The 20,838-nt window shown below is 41.4% G+C and overlaps 1 pseudogene; it reads right to left on the bottom strand.

The window, feature by feature from the left end:
• Nucleotides 1–1,204: 1,204 nt before the first annotated feature.
• Nucleotides 1,205–13,071, bottom strand: LOC140518185 (trafficking protein particle complex subunit 14-like; annotated as a pseudogene).
• Between the last annotated feature and the right edge of the window lie 7,767 nt (nucleotides 13,072–20,838).

The raw sequence follows: 20,838 nt of genomic DNA, 5'->3' as shown, positions 1-20,838 counted from the left end.
GTAGTTAGAAGCAGTAGGAGAACACATGAAAGAATTACATGGACAGACATAAACTTTTAAATTGAAGTGCTTGAGGATATAAACATGAAACATAACATTGCTGCCCCCCTCCACCTAAGTCTGGGGGGAGGCAACCATTGAGATTCACTGAAACGTTTCCACCTTCCAAATTCAGCCCCTGCTGATTGGGGGAGGGAAATATCATAGGCATAAGAAAAATACTTTGCAAACTTAGAATCAGAAAGTGGGGTGAGGGAAAGTGAGGAACAGAACTGAGAATGAAACCAGCCCTTCTAGGCAGGTACATGAGAAAACAGGGATTTTCCCCCCAGCCCTAGTTCCTAATTCAACTTTAACCCTTTCCTTTAAACAGCAGACACCTCTAGGTGAGGGAGGAAGAGCACCTTAGGAACAAGGGCCAGTCAAAACAAAGGCATAGAGACAGAAGATGGACTGGTGTGTTTGAGGAACATCCACTAGGTTGGGATAGCTAGTTTGTAGAATACTTGGAGGGAGTAAAGTGTCATACTGGAAAGAGCTAAGCTGTGCAGAATGTTAAGGCCAAAGGAAGAATTTTATATTTCATCCTGGAGGTAACAGGGAGCCAGTAGGGCTTAATGAGGTGGGAGTAGGGGGTGACATAGAGTGTGAGACTACTTTAGAAAAAATCACTTTGGATGTCCAACAACTGGGGAATGGCTGAACAAGTTGTGGTATATGATTGTGATGGAATATTATTGTCTCAGGTGGAGGGAGGCAGCAATGTTGTGTTTCATGTTTATATCCTCAAGCACTTTAATTTAAAAGTTTATATCTGTCCTTGTAATTTCTTCATGTCTCTTCCTACTGCTTCCAACTACTTTGAGACCATTAAATAATGTCTGCCCCTTGGGGAACGAGGGAGTAAAGTGTCATACTGGAAAGGGCTAACTTGTACAGAATTTTAAGGCCAAAGAGAGGATTTTATATTTGATCCTGGAGGTAATAGGGAGCCAGCAGGGTTTAATGAGCTGGTTTAACCAGCAGGGTTTAATGAATTTCTATTCATCTATTCTATTCATCAGTAGGGGATGACACTACATTATCTCCCACATGTTCCATAGGGAACACCCCAGGAGAGATATTAACCACAAAATGAGGATCCCTTCCAGGGAGTTTCCAGTTTCTAGGAGTGTTTGAATAGGGAATTGGGATCCAGCTTTCGCTACTTGACAGGTTCAACCACCAGGACCTTGCACTCATGCTTGGCAATCTTGTTCAGAGAGAATATGGCCTTATCTGGAGGCAAGTAGAAGGGAGGCCACAGGAGGCATGATGGCATAGCATTTACGCTGCCTGACCTCATGAGGTGACTTCAGAAGGACTGCTAATGGGAGAAGGACTGGGGCTACCCTGATGTCTCTCCATGAAGTCTCAAACAGCCTGGCTGCTAGGGCTGCTCTTGTCTCTTATGTGACAAAGGCCAGCACTTAGATGGAGGTGGGGGCAGGGGGGGGGGGGTGGTACACTGGTAATAAACTACAACTTCAGCTTCATGCCCTGGCTCAATTTAGAGCCCAGCTGTTAGGGCTTAAAAGGTCACACTGAAAGTGAGTGCAGTACCCTTTCTGGAGAAGCTGAGATTATCCAGGGGTATGTGACAAACAAGAGAGTCCGAGGCATACCTGCGTTCTTCTTCACATAGCTGCTTTCAAGTTTGTGCATTCTCTAGGGTCTAGACAAGTCTAACAACAAGGAAGTCCTGTAAATTGTTGAGCAGTGTATAGATAACCGTAAACAGTAAAACTTGTATATTCGCAAGGGGGATTTACATGAGGTAGTCATTACAAAACATGAGTGGTCCAAGCTAGTCAGCCATCAGCAGGTATGGATGCTCTGGGTAAATGGTAACTTAGGTGTAGACCACTGAACTATAGTGACCAGAGACACCTCTAGGCCCTCCTGGCCTTTTGGAGGGGCTTGTTCACCTGTTCCTCCAGAGCACTAAGGGGGCATGAGAAGCAGCCAGAAGAACCAGGGAAATGAGAAAAGGAGCCCATGGAGACCTCCCCAGCCTGGTGTCCACCAGCAACACAGAACCATCAGGCACAACAGGCAGATAACTGGCACTGAAGTTTGGGAGGGGGTGGATGTCTCATTTCCTCTTGTGAGGTACTATGCAGCACCTGGAGCACAGGTGTTCTCCAGCCACGATGATTTGTGGACATTTCAGAAAAGGACGGGGCAGTGGGGTCAGCAGGGTACCTACTTGGGCCTTGAATGCATTCTGTTCCCCTCACAACGTCTCCCCAGGGCTCCGGGTCTGCAGCAGTCTCAGGGAGCCAAGATCTCCGACCTCTGTTGTCTCAACCTCTCTTCTCCACACAGTAACTACAATCCTGGCCTTAAGTGTACCCGGGGGTAGTATGTCCGGTGAAATGGTCAGAGGAAAGGGGACTTCGTTTGTGGACACACTTGATTCTTCCACTGGCAACATGTTTGCTTCCCCGCCTGTGGCAGGGCCCGGGCCATAGGGGAGAAGGGGACTGCGGTATGCGAACAGCTCCTCAGCCTCTGGAGATTGCCCGTTCAGGTCTCCGCAAGTCAGTGCCCCATGACCGAGGCCAGAGCCGCCAGGGCAGGGGCTAGCTCGGCCCGGGTGCCAGCCTCGGCTCCCTGGATGGCGCTGCACCAGCAGGAAGCTCCCTATCTCCCCCAGGTAAAGGTGGTTCCTCCGCGGCAGCCCCAGGTAGGGTCCGGGACCCCAGCCGGGAGCGGGCGGAGTGAGGGATGGTGGACCTGAGACCGCAATGCTGCGAAGGAACGCCTGCTCATCTAGCACAATAATATTCCATCACAATCACATACCACAACTTGTTCAGTCATTCCCCAATTGTTGGACGTCCAAAGTAATTGTTTCTCAAATAGTCCCACGCTCTATGTCACCCCCTGCTCCCAGCTCATTAATCCTTACTGGCTCCCTATTACCTCCAGGATCAAATATAAAATCCTCCCTTTGGCCTTAACATTCTGCACAGCTTAGCCCTTTCCAGTATGACACTTTACTCCCTCCATGTATCCTACAAACTAGCTATCCCAGCCTAGGTGATCGTCCTCAGACACTCTAGTCCATCTTCTGTCTCCATGCCTTTGTTTTGGCTGACCCTTGTTCCTACTGTGCTCTCCCTCCCTCACCTCGATCTCATACCTATTTCTTTCAATTCTTAGTTCACATTCCAGCTTCTGCCTCAGTCCTTTCCCAGTACCTGCCCGCTGTTAGTGCCTTCTCATCTCACATTGCCTTCTATCTTGTCTGTAACACCTACCTCACAGGGTTGTAAAGATTAAATGTGATAACATATATAAACCTCTTTCCAAACCTTGAAATACTATATCAAGGCTAGCTGTCCTTTCCCCTCATTTGAATGGAACTTTTTTAATGGAAGGAATTGTTTCTACTTTTTTTGTGAGTCAGACACTTGATAAATGTTTGTTGACTGAATTCCTAGCCCTCATAGTCCAGTATACTGAGATTTTATATAAAAAAAAGTATTTGCCAAAATAGCCAGTATCTTTTTAATCCATTTATCAAGTTGTCTGAAATTTGAAGGCAGATGATACAACAAAAATAATCATAATATAATCGTAATAAAAGTTATACAGTGCATCTTGCCAACTCTGGTTTTTGCTTAACAGGTTTCCAATTAGCTTGTTATATCAGCTCAGTTAACCTTTTCTGAGCTCACTTCAGATTTTTTCCCCACTTCCCCCACCCCCTTGATCCTCAGCCCTCATTCCTTCATATTGAGTCTCTCTGGAATAGTTGGTTTCTAGCCTGCTGAAGAGCTCCTGAGCGCAGAATAATTGTGATATAATTAATGAATTAAAAGAATGAGATGTTTTTAAGTGCTTTCAATATTCCCGTCCCTATAATTATCTACAGGAAACACATTCATTAACAATCTCAGAATGAGAGTCCCAGGCACTGAATGAGACATCTCAATTTTCAATAAGTCTGTAGATAGATGACCTCTCTGACATCTCAGCTTTGGAGAATTGACACTGAACTGAGCATCAGGAGACCAAGGTACTTGTCCTTGCCCCATCATGGACTCATTCTGTGACTTCGAGCAAATCATATCATTTCCTTCAGCTTCAGTTTTAAAGTATCATAGGGTTTAGAACTGAAAGGGGCCTTAGATGTTATCTAGTTCACTGACTCAGTTTTACATATGATATTGCCCAAGATCAATATTACATACATAAGAAGTAGAACAACCGAACTTCAAAAGCATGTCTTCTTCAAATTCAGTTCTTTTCATCACATCACACTACTTCATTTTTCTTCTCCTCCCTTCTCTTCCTCCTCATCACTGGCATCTATAGAGTGCCTCAAGGTTTTGCACATTTAACAGAAGTTATCTCATTTGATCCTCACAAAACCCTATGGATTAGTTGGAACACATGACTTAAACAGCCTATATTGTTCTGTATTATAACACTCTATTTTTAAATGCTCAGCTCTAATAATCTATTTTTTTCAACATTCTAGATTCTAATGTTACATCCATAATTATATGTTAAAAGAATCCTTTAAGCCCTAGTGGTCTGAGTTTGAAGGTCTCTTCTAGGAAGTACAAAGGGTCTATGGGTTGGCTACACCTTAGAGGAGTACTTATTTACCTTTTAACCCCAACAGGAAAAGAGAAAAAAAAGGAATGTCAGATACTGAAGCAGGCCATTCGGCAGAATGCTTTACAGATGGAGTACCTTCCCAACAACCCTCACATCATAGCACATGGGCTGACTGATTCCTTCAACGTACTAGGTTGCAGGAAAATAACATTTTCTCAATTGCCAGTTTCCTTTATGGCAACTGAATGAAAGGATGAAACAAATTTAAGTTGATACGATGAAAAAGTAGGTGCTAAAAACAGTCAAAGTTTCAAAATATTACTCACATACAGAAGAATCTTCCTCTACTTTCTATCCCACTGCCTTTCCCATCCTTACACAAGAGAGAAAATACAGGAGGTCTTATTCAGCATCAAGCAAAGAATTTATGGTTAAATAAATAGTGGAAGTTTTTTTTTCTTAAGTTTTCCCCCAAACCTTTGTGTCGAACTAAGGAAAACTAGGCTAGAGACAAATATTTTATCTTTCTACTGTCTTTTTTAATGTTGTTGTTTTTGACGAGGTCTTAAGTCTGACTTGGTAGAATCTGTTATAATAACCAGATAGTATAGTGGATAGAGTGTTGGGCTTGGAGTTTGGAAGAGCTGAGTTCAAATCCTGACTTAAACACCTAACCATTTGTTCAAATCTGGCAAGTCATCTAAAGTCACTGAGTCCAAATTTCCTCATCTGTAAAATGGGGATATATTAGCATCTACCTCAAAGGATTATTGTGAAGATCAAATGAGATGCAGGTAAAACTCTTTATTAGCCTTCAAGAACTATTTAAATGCAAGCTATTAAGCATCAACCACATGATTGATATGTTACCCAAATGCATTTTCCCTGCTGTCATCTCCTTTATAGCCTTCCCAGGATAACAATAATAACAATAGCTTTCATTTCTATAGCATGTTGTAGCTTAGGAAGCATTTCCTTGGCAACATCATCATGAGGCAGGTGGGCCAGTTATTATTATCTCTATTTTACAAATGAGGAAACAGATTTCAGAGAGTTCAAGGAACTCTCCCCGCATCACACAATTGGTACACAATAGGTCTGGGATGAGAACCAAGGTCTCTAACTGCACTGGCCTAATTGCTATACTAATATTGTACTTTATATTACCTTTGGAAGCTAAGTGGTTATGTTAGGGATGTTATCAAGGGATTGCTGATTTGACTAGGGGAGAGACTAGATGACCTCTAGGTTAGTGGAAAAATGCTAGATTTAGAGTCAAAGGATTTGGTTTTGAAACCTAGCTCTGATTCTTATTGTATGTGTGAAATCATTAAGTTTTCTGGACCTAGATTTTCTCATCTGTAACAGAAAGGAGCTGATTAGTTTCGATGTAGGATCCATTCTTCTCCCCTCCTTCCCCAACTCTAAAACACATGATTTTAAGATTCCATAGTCCCATAGGAAGGTTTGGGATAGATCAGGCAATGCTGACCAATACAGATCCTCTAACACAACAAAAAGTTTCCCAATTTCCAGAGGTTCTGAATGGTCAAGTGTTATGATGATATCCAGATGTGTCTGGGTCTGGGGCAGAACTATTCATCTTTGACATTCAGTAATCCAATTTCAACCAAGGACAAGTGGCATGTCTTTTGGAAAGAAGCCAAACTGGAGTATCTGTTGAGCATTTCATATGGGGGTACAGAGAGGATGCATCACTGCGAACAAAGACAATTAGAAGGCCTTGTCAATCATGGACCTTATAGTCTAGTTGTGAAGAAAAGACAAATGCACCTGAAGAAGTCAGAGAATAATAAAGGACAGCTTGTGATCAAGTGTTAAATTGTGTGGTATGTGGCTTACTAATAAAGCTATCCAGCAATGGAAGAACCTGCTTTTTTAAAGCAATTGTATCCCTATTAATGATAATGTAGAATAGATGCTACTTCATCACTTGTGAGGAATATTTTAGAGGTCATTGTCAGGCCAGGTATTTGATTGGATTAGATGACCTCAAAAGCTTTTAACTCTAGGACTCTAGGATTCTCTCAAAATATAAATTGAGAAAAGGATGAGATTGTTGGGAATTGGAGTGGTCAGGTAAAGCTTATGAGTTTTGAGGTGGGCCTTGAAGGATAGCTAAGTTTCTGAAAGAATGGAGGAAGACAACATAGGCAGAGGGAAGAACACAAGTTTAAGTATGGGGGAGAAGAAAGCTCATTCGGTGATCAGATATGTGAAGTAGAACAGGAAATCTGGAATGGAGACCAGAGGATTAACTAGGGATCAATCAGGGCCATGTCCAAGGCACTGGCACTGACTGGGATGGGGTGAGGTGGGGTAGGAGGCGGGCATGCTAATACCATGGAGCATTTCTTCTTACAGTTCCCATTCCTCACGGTTCCCTGCACTTAGATGCAATTGCCCCTGCTCTCTTGAATGACCCTGGGCCACAACCTCCAAGGTTGTTTTCATCATTGTATTACTGTCTTATACCCTACCTTCCACCACTGCTGTGCCAATGACTAACTCCACTTCCCTCTGAAAATTGAGGAGCTGGGAAATGTTTGTCCCATAGGGACATGAGGCAGACTCTGTGGCACTGTCTGCCCTCCCTTGGTTATAACCGTGGTTGATGGTGACAGACTGTCTGTCCTTTATCTCAGTCCCTATTCGCAACCTAATTGGCCCTGGGTTCCAGAATTCATAGCTACAACTCTGGAGAGAAATGTACAATGGGAGTAGTGGCAAATTAAGATGGGGAAGCAGAATAAAGCCAGGTTGTAGAGAGGTGCAAATCCCAGGCTTATCTTCTATCCTTGTTCCATGTCTAAAAACAAACAGCACTAGTTCAGAAGCAAGGGGTAAAGCTGTGATCCTGTTTCAACCACCACTACTGACTGTAAGCAGGTCACAACCTGTGTTTTTTCCCACCTCCAAATTATAGAGACAAGTAGCTACCTCCTTCCCATCTTGCTCAGCAGGATGTTTTTAGCATAACAAAATAAGAAATTCAAGAATATTCTACCCACACCCCACTCCTACCTTTCAGTATTTATTCTGGTTTCTGGGTTTGGGGTTGAGGTATTTTTTTAAACTTCTTTTCTTCTTTCTTTGGTTTTCTTTGTAAATTGTAAAAGCTGTAATGGGAAGATGGCTAATTCTGGGACAGTAGCTATAAGGAAGAGTTTGTATTGTTTGGTACAATGAACCATTTTATAATTGAATAAAGACCTCAGACAGAATGAATGAGATCATGTCTATAAAGCAGTCTGAGCTACTCAGAGGCAGACGCTTTATAAATACAAGGTATTATTATTACAGTGATTGTATCAGAATAATGTGAACGTGGCTTATTGGAAGAGGAAAAGGATTCTATACTGGCTTTCATAAACACAAGTGCATGTAGGAACCCTCCCTCCCTTCATCGTACCCAATACTGCACAGCTTTTTAGTTGAGTACAGTGTAGTATCACAGGACGCTAGACATAATAGGGAAACCTGGGTTTGAATCTCACCCCTGCCATATATTAGCTTTTTTACCTCAATCAGGTCACTTGCCCAGAAAGGGGGAGAGCACCAGATTCTAGGCCAGAAGACATGGGTTTGAATCCCAGCTCTGTTCTTACTACATGAGTTGGGACAATTTGATTTATCTCTTGGAGATCCATTTTCTTCACTAAAATGAGGGAGATGGACTGCCTGAATTCTAAGGTTCCTTCTAGCTCTACATCCTATGATCTCATGAACTCTGTAAATCTCAATTTTCTTATCTAAAAAATGGAGATAAAAATGATTGCTGTAATCTCATGGAGTTATAAGGGAAACAGTCTGTAAACCTGTTATAAAAAAAGGAACTATTACTTAATTCCATCTGGCGTCTTGACCCTTTAAAGATGTAAACAACCTGGGTGATTTTCAGGAAGGGGTTTTCAATAGTCATTTAGGAGTTATCCCTGACTAATCCCATCCTACTTTAATTGTTCCCTTGCTGCAGTGGATAGAGCACCACTGCAGGAGTCAGAAGGACCTGAGTTGAAATCTCACATCAGACACTTGACACTCACTAGCTGTGTGACCTTGGGCAAGTCACTTAACCCCAATTGCCTCATCCTGGGTCATCTCCAGTCATCCTGATGAGTATCTGGTCACTGGATTCAGATGGCTCTGGAGGAGAATTGAGGCTGGTGACCTGCACAGTCCTCCCTCACTCAAAACAAAGTCAAATGCAAGTCAAATCATTATTTCTCTGATGGCATGGTCTTCTTCGGCAACAAAGGACAAACACATACACACACACACTTGGACTACTCAATATTGATGCACAGATAGTACCTCTTTTTCATAACAATCAGATTGTTAATTTCTTAAGGATAAGGTCTGGGAAAACAACATGGTGCCATGTGTGAGAGAATTGTCTAGATCAGGCTTTGCCACTAACTAACTTTGTTACTTTGGGCAAGTGACTGGGGCCTCTATTTTTTCATATATAAAATGAGACGGTTGGACCAGAAGATCCTTAAAGCCTAATATTAAGCTCTAATATTTTGTGATTCCTTAAGTCTGGGTTTGGACAGGAAGTAGTAGGTCTTCCAAGCAATAAGAATCTTAACCTTTTCTTAACTGCAAATAGTTTATTGATATCACTACCAAACTGTCTGACTCTCATCCCCTCAACCTCCTTCAGGGTTTCTGGTAGTTCCCAGTTCCTTGGGCTGTGTAACACTTGGACTACAGGTGAGGATCTAGATAGAGATCATCTCTTTTAACAAGCTTTATTGCTAAGGAAACTGAGGCAGAAAGCAGTTAAGGGTCTTGCACTTGGCCAAGATTACTCAGGTTGTAGTTTAAGTAAGAGAATCAAGATACATGCTCAGATGCTCTGATTGAATCCACATAACCAGCAGGGGAGTTACACACTCTAGGCTTGGGATGGTCAAAACATGTGCCTTGTCTCTAGTCAGCATGAGAGTTTCATGCCTTCACATTCAACAACAGTCAGCAACATGACTCATATGTTCTGGAAATAGTCCATTTTCTCTTATTAAGTGTCTGTGGGATAGCGCCAGGCCCACTTTGTGTTTATTCCTTTCTGCTGCCAAAGTCAAATTGACCCTTGTCACCCAGAGGAGCTTCTGCCCAGCCACCTGTAGTCCCTAGGAGTTATAGTATTTGTCCGTAGACAACAAGCCCTGTGAATTTCATAGTGTTCAATATGCTTTGGTAGATTAGAAAAAAATACACTAGGTAAATAATCAGAAAGTGTACATCTTTGGTGATTTGGTCAAGTTACTTAAACTTTCTGGGCCTCCGTATCCTTGTAAGTAGAATGAGAGATTTTGATCCTGTGAGCTTGAAAATCCTACCCACTCTAGCATATAGGTCAAAGAAGGTCACATGATTTTTTTTCATTTACTATTCAATGTTAACTTCCAAGAGATTGGCAGTGAAAGGGGGACACAAGTATCTACCCTTACTAAATGGCATTAGTTTTCCAAGGAAAATTTTTCAACATGTTCTAGAAATGGGTCTGAGGGGTATTTTGCTATGTGTCTTTTAACAGTCCAGTTTCCTGACTTAATAAATCCATAACTAAATAACCACCTTCCAAGAGGAGATTTGAGATCAAAGATCTCCGTGTACTCCTTTAAAAATGTGATACTGCATGAAAAATGCTATGCAAACTTGAAAGTGTCATTAAGTAAGTGTGAACTATCAGTATAACCATCTTCATCCACACCCAGAAGTAGTTTCATCCCTGAAGGCCCAGGAGTGACAGAAGCTAATTACCTTATTCAGTGGGGACCCATATAAGCTTCCATAATGGAATACCCTAAACTAGTTCCGGACCATCCATAGAGTTCCTCGCCAAGGTGGAGAAGAGACATATTCAATCAATCCCTTCTGTGTTGATCTCCTTCTTTGAGACTCTCACAGCTCAAAGTATCACGGAACATGAGAATGGAAGGGACATTGAGATGTCGAATGTCAGAGTTAATAATAGTAACTCACATTTGTATAGATGTTTACAAATGGCAAAGTACTTTCCACAGCACAACCCCAAGAGAGAAGCATTGCGAGTATTATGATTTCCACTTTTCACATGAAGTAGCTGAAACTGAGAAAGGTTAAATGACTTGCCCAGGGTCACAAATCTAGTGTCTCAGAAAGTATCTGAATTCCCGTCTCCTAGGAAGCCTTTGCAAATCCCTCTTAATTGTAGTGACTTCCCTCTGTTAATTATTTCCTATTTATCCTGTATGTAGCTTGCTTTGTATATATATGTGTGTGTGTGTGTGTGTGTGTGTGTGTGTGTGTGTGTGTGTGTGTTTATATATTGTCTACCCCATTCAAGTTCCCTGAGAGCAAGTACTGCCTTTTGTTTCTTTTTGTATTCCCAGTTGCTTAGCAAATGTCTGGCACATATAAAGTGCTTAATAAATGTTTGCTGGAGAATACTGTGTCATAACGGATCACCAAATGTTAGGTCATTAAAAGAAACTTAGAACATAGAATACTGGCATGTAGAAAAAAATGTGAGAACTGGGAGGGAACTCAATCCATAGATTATAAAAGCAGAAAAGGACCTTAGAGATCTTCTAATCTGACTGCCTAATTTTACAGATGGGGAAATTGAGGTCCATAGAAAGTAAAAGACTTATAAAAGGACTCACATGTAGTTAATGGTATGGCAAGTTCCGGGATTTGCTTCATCAGTAGATTTCTCAGGACCTTCCTGTATCAAACTAGAAGGAGGGGGGAGAGGATAGTAAGCTCATGGCTGTGATTTGCTGTACCCTCTGAGAAGGGTTGGTGGAAATTTTCATAAGTATTGGGTCAGCTAACAAATACCCATATGGTTTACTATCATCTCTTCCTATTATGATTTAGAGATATAAGGAATCTTAGATACTATAGATGAGGAAATTGAGGCCTAGAAAAAATTAAGTGACTTTCTCCAAGGTCACACAAGCAACAAGAGGTAAAGCCAGGTTTTGAACTCAGACCATCTGGTTCCAAAGCTCTCCTCTGTACCCTCCTTACTCCATCTGGAGAGAGAAGTGATTTAGTCTCAAGAGCATGACTAAATCAGTCCATCGTTCCCCTTCCTTGGACCAAGGTCAGGGATATAGGTATTTGAGTAACAGAGCAGACCTTTCTTCTCTCTGAATCTCAGACTATTAACTGAACTCCCACACCTCCTTCCTTAGTGAATCACAGCTGTGAACAGGAGTGGGTGGCTCCTCCCTGTCATCTCCTCCCTCCCCCATTCCCCAACAGAGAAGGTGCCTTTGCCAAGTCCCCCCTTTCAATGGCAAGGGACACCACCTGGTATACTGAGTCTTCCTCCTACTCAGAGAGTTGGCAGGCTCCACACACTGTGAGGCCAAGAATCATACTGTAATCTAGTAGGAAAAGCAGTGAATTTAGAGTCAGAGAGCCTGAGTTCGAATCTTAACTACAAAGGCTGTGATACTTATTTGCTTGATGACCTTGGGCACATTGTTTCACCTTTCTGGGTTTCATATGCCTCCTTCATAAAATGAGGGGATTATTTTAATCTATAGCATATTAAAAGTTGAGGGAAGGAACCCTTAACATCATCTGGTCCAGGGGTGGGGAACCTGCAGCCTGGAGGCCACCTGTGACTCTCTAACCTTGATCTAGTTCAATACTTTCCTATTACTGATTGGGAAACCCAGGACCCAAGAAGGGAAATGATTTGCCTAAGGCCTTGTAGCTAGTTAGTGATAGAACTGGGATTAGAACTCATGACTTCTCATTACGTTTCTTTCACTATGGTAAACAGAGTCATTCCTTCGTTCCATCCCCACTGACTTCTGATCCTACCTATCTACTTCTGTCCAGGACCAGGACATAGAAGGATCACCTCCTCAATAGAGAAGGCAACCTCTTCTCAAATCTTTTGGGTCCCCTATACTATTTCTTCCCAAATTCCTTCCTTCTTTAACTTCTCAGCTCCATATTCTTTCAAGATAAAACTAACTGAGTAAAATGTTAAGCCCCTCTCCTATTGCTCCCCCTCCATTCACTAGTCAAATAACTTTGATAGAGGCATAGTTTGCCTCTCAAGAATAGCTCACAATAATATTTAATATCTCTTCCTCACTAAAGTCAGAATTTTTCTAAGTCTCCAACCTTTGCCTCACCATACTCTTTTTCTTCTTCCTCTTCTTCTTTCCCCTTCCCCCTGAAGGTCCATCCCAATCAATGAGAGAAGTGTCTAATGATGCCATGAAAATTCTTTCAAAGGCTATTCCTGAACTCATTAAAGTTGCTGTCTGTTCTTAGCTGGATCCTTGTGTCCGCATTCCTATAAAAAGTCGTACCGTCTGAAAATTTAAAAAAAGAGAAAATGGTCTGTCAGCATTTTCCACTGTAATGAGGGGCCAGCTTCACCAAAATTAGACAGTTTACTTTATCTTTTTGCGTCATGAACCCCTTTGTAAGTCTGGTGAATCTTATGGACTCTTCAGAGAAAAAATATTTTAAATGCAAAAATGAAATTTATAGCATTACAAAGGAAACCCACTAAGTCAAAATAAAGTTGTACTTTTTTTTCCTAACCAAATTTGTGGACATCCTGAAATCTATACATAGACTCCAGTTTAAGAACCCAGCTTTAGGGAATCTGAGACACTCAAGATTACAGTCTTTGTGCTACAAGAGAACTCCCATCCAACTAATGTCTGAAGTACTATGATCCAATCGAAAGAGCACTGAAGGGATAGTAAGAAGACAGGTTGCTATGTTGCTATGGGTGACTGTGCAAAGGGTGACTTTGCACATGCATTTCCTTCTCAGTTTCCCCATTTTTAAACAGAGAGGAAGGAGTTACACTAAGTGATCTTTGAATCAATTCTAAATCCTCTGCTGTGTTGAACGCATATCCCTTCTATGGCATCTCAGACCGGTAGTCATCTAAGTTCTTGTGATTTCTAGGGATGGGAGCCCACAGAGCTCCAAACTCTCATCAAGCTCTTTAGAAAATGGTGTACTTTGATATCCCATTAGATCCTTTAGAACATGCGGAGCTAACCACCCACAACTCTCCACTCTGCTACCTCATCTCTAGTAAAAGTTAGCTATTCTGTTCTCACATTAAGCTGTGTTCATTACTGCTTTCATGTCTTTGCTTTTGATTTTGTTTTCCCTAAATACAAAACCCACTCTACTTTTCCAAGTTCTCAATGCTTCAAGGCCTAGTTCATAATCCCACATCCCCCATGTAGCCTTCCTTAGCCACTGTATTCCACAGTTTCCTCCTCTGAGGACTGGTTGTCTGTATCCCTCACTGAACACATATATCATGCTGCCTGGTGGCAAGATAACTTAGTATGTAATGTATGTGTCATTTGGGACTTGGAGATAGAAGACCTGAATTCTAACTCTCCAGGCTTTCCCACCTGCAGGTAAGTTCAGCAAATTCTAGAATGCTGAAAGTAGAAGAAACCTTAGGAAATAAGATGTTAACATATAGAATGCAGATTGTTGGAGCTGAAAGGGAATATGGAACATCATTTATTAGAATTCAGAATCCTAAAATTAGAATGAACCTTAGAAATCTAGCTTTTGGAACTAGACTTTAAGAAGTGGGAGAAAGGGGAGGGGATGCATCTTATACTGCTCCGCTTACCTTCACAGTGCCTAACACAGTGCCCTCAATGTAGGAGGTACTCAACCAATATTTATTGAAAATTAATGAGGCAGTTTGTCCTGCCATCTTTATTTTCAAAGGATCACAAAATCATCAGAGAATGATATTTAGACTTGAAGGCAATGTTGCAAATCAACTTTGCAGAATCCAACTCTTTCATTCTAAAGATAAGAAACTGAGGCCCAAGGAGGTTATATGATTTTCTTAAAGTCACACAAGCAGTGTGACAGAGCCAAGATTGAGATTAAGGTCCTTTGGCTCAAAATCCAGTGCACAAATGTCACCTCATCTCTTTGACTCTGTCTCTGCTATGTCTGTCTTTCTCCCTGTCTCTCTGTCTCTCTCTCTCCACACACATACACACACACACACACACACACACACACACACACATACACACACACACACACACACACAAGTATCCCACTATTTAGAGGAGAAAGGAGGAAGCCAAGGCCCAGAGATAGGGAGTGAATTGCCCCAGGTGGTTAAGATGGGACCACAACTCAAGCTTCCTGATTCCCAGTCTCGTATTTCTTATATTGCCTTTCACGAAGTGGAAAGCTTAACTTCTATGTTCTCCCACCCATTGAATCTCACTTGACAGCCTCTGACACAAAAAATGACAAATTGACTTCACAAATCCTGCTTTATGCCAGGATGAGGTTGTCTGGTTCACTGGGAGGTAAAAATCACACATGTTTCAGAGAAGACAATTAATACAGCACAGTGTGACAGTGAGCTCACCTCTGCACATGCTGACAACATGCTCAGGACTACAGTGCTGCCGGGCTCACCCAGGTGGGTTGTGAGCCTGGACGCACGCCATCGCCTGTCGAGTCAAAGAGGGGGGGTTGTGGGGTGGGAGGTGGAAATAGGTACCGAGAAAGGAACAGAGAAAGACAATAAAGAGAATATTTGGCAGCAATTTCTAGAGCAATGAAACCTACAAAGCCAGTGACATGCTGGGTTTTCCAAGAATGAATCATGGAATATAAAATCTAAGGAGCCAAAGCCATTTCTAATTAGTACTTTGGCCAAGGGCCATTAGTGCTGTGCTCCTTCCTTGTCCTGGGTCACTGAGAGAAGCCTAGAGTGGGAATGGAATCAATGACAGTTGTTGCCATTTCTATAGTATTTCCCAGTTGGCAAAATCTTGCTGTCATAGTCCTGTGAAACAGGAAGTGGAAGTATCACGACCTTTGTTTTATAGATAAGGAAATTGAGGCTTCAAGAAGTCAAGTGACATTTCCACATGTCATACATTAAATAACAAAGGTGGAAGTCAAGCCTAGGTTTCTTGGACCATAAGGCTGGAAGTGGAGGAAGCAATCTATACTACAAAAATTGTGTCTCCATCAGAGTGAAAGGTTAGACTTCTGTGTATTCAGATGAGGTATTTAGCTATGTGCCATGAACTCATGGACAGTGAGAAACCCTCTCTTTTCTTCCAAGTGTCCCTCCTATACTAGGTGAAATCCAATTTGCTATACTATCATTCCACTATCAGTCCTTTAGATTAAAAATCATTCATTACTTCAAAAGATTTATGATTTCATCAGCAAGGCCATGTTTTCCACCAATGCAGATCACAATCTTTCCTTTCCCTAATAGACATTTCATGACCTACCATGAGAGTAGTTAGATAGCACAGTGGATAGAATGCCAGGTCTAAAATCAGGAAGACTCTTCTTCCTGAGTTCAAATCCAACCTCACACACTTAGTGATTGTGTGATGCTGAGCAAGTCACTTTAATCCTGTTTGCCTCAGTTTCCTCAACTGTAAAATGAAATGGTAAACCACTCTAATATCCTTGCCAAGATAATTCAAAATGGGGTTACAGAGAGTCAGACATGACTGAAAAACTACTGTACAAAAATGACATTCTTTCAGATAGATCTCAGCACTTTACTTTGCACTTCTCCAATTTACTCATCATATTTTGCATATGATGATGATTGGTTCTCCTACTAGACTAAGCTCCATGAAGGCAGATACTATATGTTGTTTAAATTTTATTTCCCCTAGTGTTCTGGACACAATAGATGTTTAGCAAATGGTTGCTAGATGACTGAATAGGAGTCTCCTCTATGAAATTCCCCCAAAGAAGTCATTCAACAGCCATTTGAAGACCTCCCAGTGATTGGGGAACCCACAACTTGGTAAGGAATCCTATTCCACTAATCTAGTCATTAGCAAACATTTCTTTACAATGGACAGAAATCTGCTTCTTTGTAATTTTGCCTCATCTCTCCCTTCCTGCTCTCTAGCTACAAAGAATGGTAAGTCCAAACCTTATATAATACCACCATCCATGTATTTGTAGATCATAGGTCTTCTCTTTCTCAGTATCACCAGCTCTTCTGAATGATTATCTTATATGATCTGTAGTCCTCTCAATATCCTGGTTTTTTTCTTATCTGCATGCTTCATTCTGTCAATGTCCTACCTAAATCATATTGCCCAAATTGAAACCCAGTACTCCAGAGAGGATTCATTTTTTGTTGTTGTTGTTGTTACCTTTGGCATCCTGATGAAACCTATGGATTCTTTCTCACAATAAAATTTTTAAAAGCACAAAACAGAATACATAGAATCACAAAGGAAAATAATTCCATTGAAATGTGTCAAAATATCTTTAAAAGAAAGTCATGGGCCTAGATTAAAATCCCTGCTCAAGACACTGAGGGAGGATTATTCTCATTCTTTATCTAGCCAGTATGATTTTATTAACATGGCCTAAAACTGAATTAACCCTTTTAGATGACAGATCACACTGTTGACTCATACTGTTTTGAACTCGGAGTCCATTAGAACTCCCACATCTTTTACACACATACTGGTTGAACTTTTCATGATTATTCTCTCCAAACTAAGAGACTGAATTTTAGATGCTAGTTTATGTAAGGGTCATACTGAAAACTTTTCTAGATTGATAGAATCTTCTAGATTGATAGATTGATAGAACAGTACTCTATTAACATAGGCTTCAAGAAACTGTAGTTTGGCCTGTGCCATGATGAGGAATTGAAGATTTTAAATTAGTATCCATTGTCATTGTTTTTTAAATTACATACTTCTGGGAGGAGTCATACAAGAATTTAGCTGATCTATCGATCATTAAGAACTTCAGATAAATTAGTATGTTAAAATGACTGCATTATCCTTAATTCTACTATTAGAGGGGGGAGGAGCCAAGATGGCAGAGTAAAAAGACACACTTATGCTAGCTCCAAACCCACAGCCCATAAAATATTTGTAAAGAAGAACTCCCAACAAATTCTGGTGCAGCAGAAGCCACAGAACAACAGAGCAGAGGAGATTTCTGTTCCAGAGAGCCCTGAAAACCTGACTCGAAAGGTGCATCGCACACGAGACCAGAGCAGAGCCCAGCCTTGCCTTGGCCACATGGCACCGAGAGTAGCAGATCTGAGCAGGCTTCAGGGACAGAATCTCCAGCCAGCGCACAGGTCCCTCCACCCACAGGTGACAAGGGGCAGTGAGAGGGTCTCTTTGGCTTGTCGAGAGGGGAGTGGGGTGTCCCCATGGCTCAGGCTCCCTCAGGAGGCAGCAGCAGGGATGGCGGTGGACAGGGGCTCCCCAAGCAGGCAGGAGCCCGGATCCATTGTTGAAGGTCTCTGCATAAATCCCATGAGGGAACTGAGCCCCGAGCTAGTGGCCCTGCCCCCACCTGAGCACCTCAACTTGATCTCACACTGAATAGCAGCCCTGCCCCCACCCAAAGCCCTGAGGCTGGGAAGTAGCATTTGAATCTCAGACCCCAAGCACTGGCTGGGTGGATCTGGAGGCGAGGTGGGTGTGGAAAGAAAACTCAGAAGTCAAGTCACTGGCTGGGAAAATGCCTAGAAAAGGGAAAAAAAATAAGACTACAGAAGGTTACTTTCTTGGTGAACAGATAATTTCTCCCTTCTTTTCAGATGAGGAAGAACAATGCTTACCATCAGGGAAAGACACAGAAGTCAAGGCTTCCGTATCCCAACGCATCCAAAATAAATATACCATGGGCTCAGGCCATGGAAGAGCTCAAAAAGGATTTTGAAAATCAAGTAAGAGAGGTGGAGGAAAAACTGGGAAGAAAAATGAGAGAGATGAAAGAAAAGTATGAGAAGCAGGTCAACACCTTGTGAAAGGAGACCCAAAAAAATGCTGAAGAAAGTAACACCTTGAAAAATAGGCTAACTCAAGTGGCAAAAGAGGTTCAAAAATCCAATGAGGAGAAGAATGCTTTCAAAAGCAGAATTAGCCAAATGGAAAAGGAGGTTCAAAAGCTCACTGAAGAAAATAGTTCTTTCAAAATTAGAATGGAACAGATGGAGGCTAATGACTTTGTGAGAAAGCAAGACCTGGAAAATAGATCCAGGAGAGACAATTTAAAAATTATGGGACTACCTGAAAGCCATGATCAAAAAAAGAGCCTAGACATCATCTTTCATGAAATTATCAAGGAAAACTGCACTGATATTCTAGAACCAGAGGGCAAAATCAATATTGAAAGAATCCACTGATCACCACCAGAAAGAGATCCAAAAAGAGAAACTGCTAGAAACACTGTGGCCAAATTCCAGAGTTCCCAGGTCAAGGAGAAAATATTGCAAGCAGCTAGAAAGAAACAATTCAAGTATTGTGGAAATACAGTCAGGATAACACAAGATCTAGCAGCTTCTACATTAAGGGATTGAAGGGTGTGGAATATGATATTCCGGAAGTCAAAGGAACTAGGACTAAAACCAAGAATCACCTACCCTGCAAAACTAAGTATAATACTTCAGGGAAAAAAAATGGTCTTTCAACGAAATTGGGGACTTTCAAGCATTCTTGATGAAAAGACCAGAGCTGAAAAGAAAATTTGACTTTCAAACATAAGAATGAAGAGAACCATGAAAAGGTAAACAGCAAAGAGAAGTCACAAGGGACTTACTAAAGTTGAACTGTTTACATTCCTACATGGAAAGAAAATATTTGTGACTCTTGAAACTTTTCAGTATCTGGATAGTTGGTGGGATTACACACACACACACACACACACACACACACACACACACAGAGAGAGACAGAGAGCACAGAGTGAATTGAATAGGATGGGATCATATCTTAAAAAAATGAAATTAAGCGGTGAGAGAGAAATATATCGGGAGGAGAAAGGGAGAAATGGAATGGGGCAAATTATCTCTCATAAAAGACGCAAGCAAAAGACTTTTTAGTGGAGGGAAAAAGAAGGGAGGTGGGAGAAAAACATGGAGGTTACTCTCATCACATTCCACTAAAGGAAGGAATAAAATGCACTCATTTTGGTATGAAAACCTATCTTACAATACAGGAAAGTGGGGGATAAGGGGATAAGCAGGGTGGGGGGGATGATGGAAGGGAGGGCAATGGGAGGAGGGAACAATTTGAAGTCAGCATTCTTGGGGAAGGACAGGATCAAAAGAGAGAATAGAAACAGTGGGGGGCAGGATTGGATGGAGGGAAATATAGTTAGTCTTACACAACACAACTATTATGGAAGTCATTTGCAAAACTACACAGATATGGCCTATATTGAATTGCTTGCCTTCCAAAGGGAAGGGGTAGGGAGGGAGGGATGAAGAGAAGTTGGAACTCAAAGTTTTAGGATCAACTGTCGAGTACTCTTCTCACTACTAGGAAATAAGAAATACAGGTAAAGGGGTATAGAAAGTTATGTGGCCCTACAGGACAAAAGAGAAGATGGGGACAAGGGAACGGAGGGATGATAGAAAAGAGGGCAGACTGGTGATAGGGGCAATTAGAATGCTTGGTGTTTTGGGGTGGAGGGAGGGGACAAATGGGGAGAAAATTTGGAACCCAAAATTTTGTGAAAATGAATGTTAAAAGTTAAATAAATTAATAAAAAAAATCTACCATTAGAGATTTATTCTTTTGTATACATATATATATATATATATATATTCTTTCAAAATACATATCTCCCCCTTGCTCCCCTTCTTCTAAAGATAGCACATCTAATTTTATTCCCCAACATTCTAGTGTAAATGAATTTGTCAGCTTTAATTTCTCTGATGGCAATTGAGATCAGGGTACTGACAGAATGGGAGGTTAGTAGAGGTGGGGAATAAGAAAGAAAAAAAGGATAATTTTAGAGCCTGATGCACTTATAAGATCATAGACTCTTACCTCCCTTTTAAATGGATTTTAGGGATCATCTAGTTCAATTCTTACCTGAAAAAGGAATGTCTTCTATAGTATCCTTTATATCCCATGTAAGGGGATTCCTTGTGAGGACTTCCAGTTATGTGGAGGAAAGAGCTACTCTCAAGGCAATCCACTCTACCTATAGACAGTTTAAATAATTAGAATGCTTTGCTCAGACCTTATAAAAATCTTGCATCTTATACCTTTAACCCATTGCTCCTAGTTATAGAGTTAACAGGAGACCATACCTAAGTAGGGCTTTGGTGACCAGAGGCTATGACTACGAGTTCTGGGTACCCAGAAGCTAGACTGAGGGGCCACAGAAAGAGTCACCATTTTACTGAGAAGTAGC

The sequence above is a fragment of the Notamacropus eugenii genome, chromosome 1 (assembly GCF_028372415.1).
Source record: "Notamacropus eugenii isolate mMacEug1 chromosome 1, mMacEug1.pri_v2, whole genome shotgun sequence".
NCBI lineage: Eukaryota > Metazoa > Chordata > Mammalia > Diprotodontia > Macropodidae > Notamacropus > Notamacropus eugenii.
This window is presented reverse-complemented; position numbering and strand designations above follow the sequence as displayed.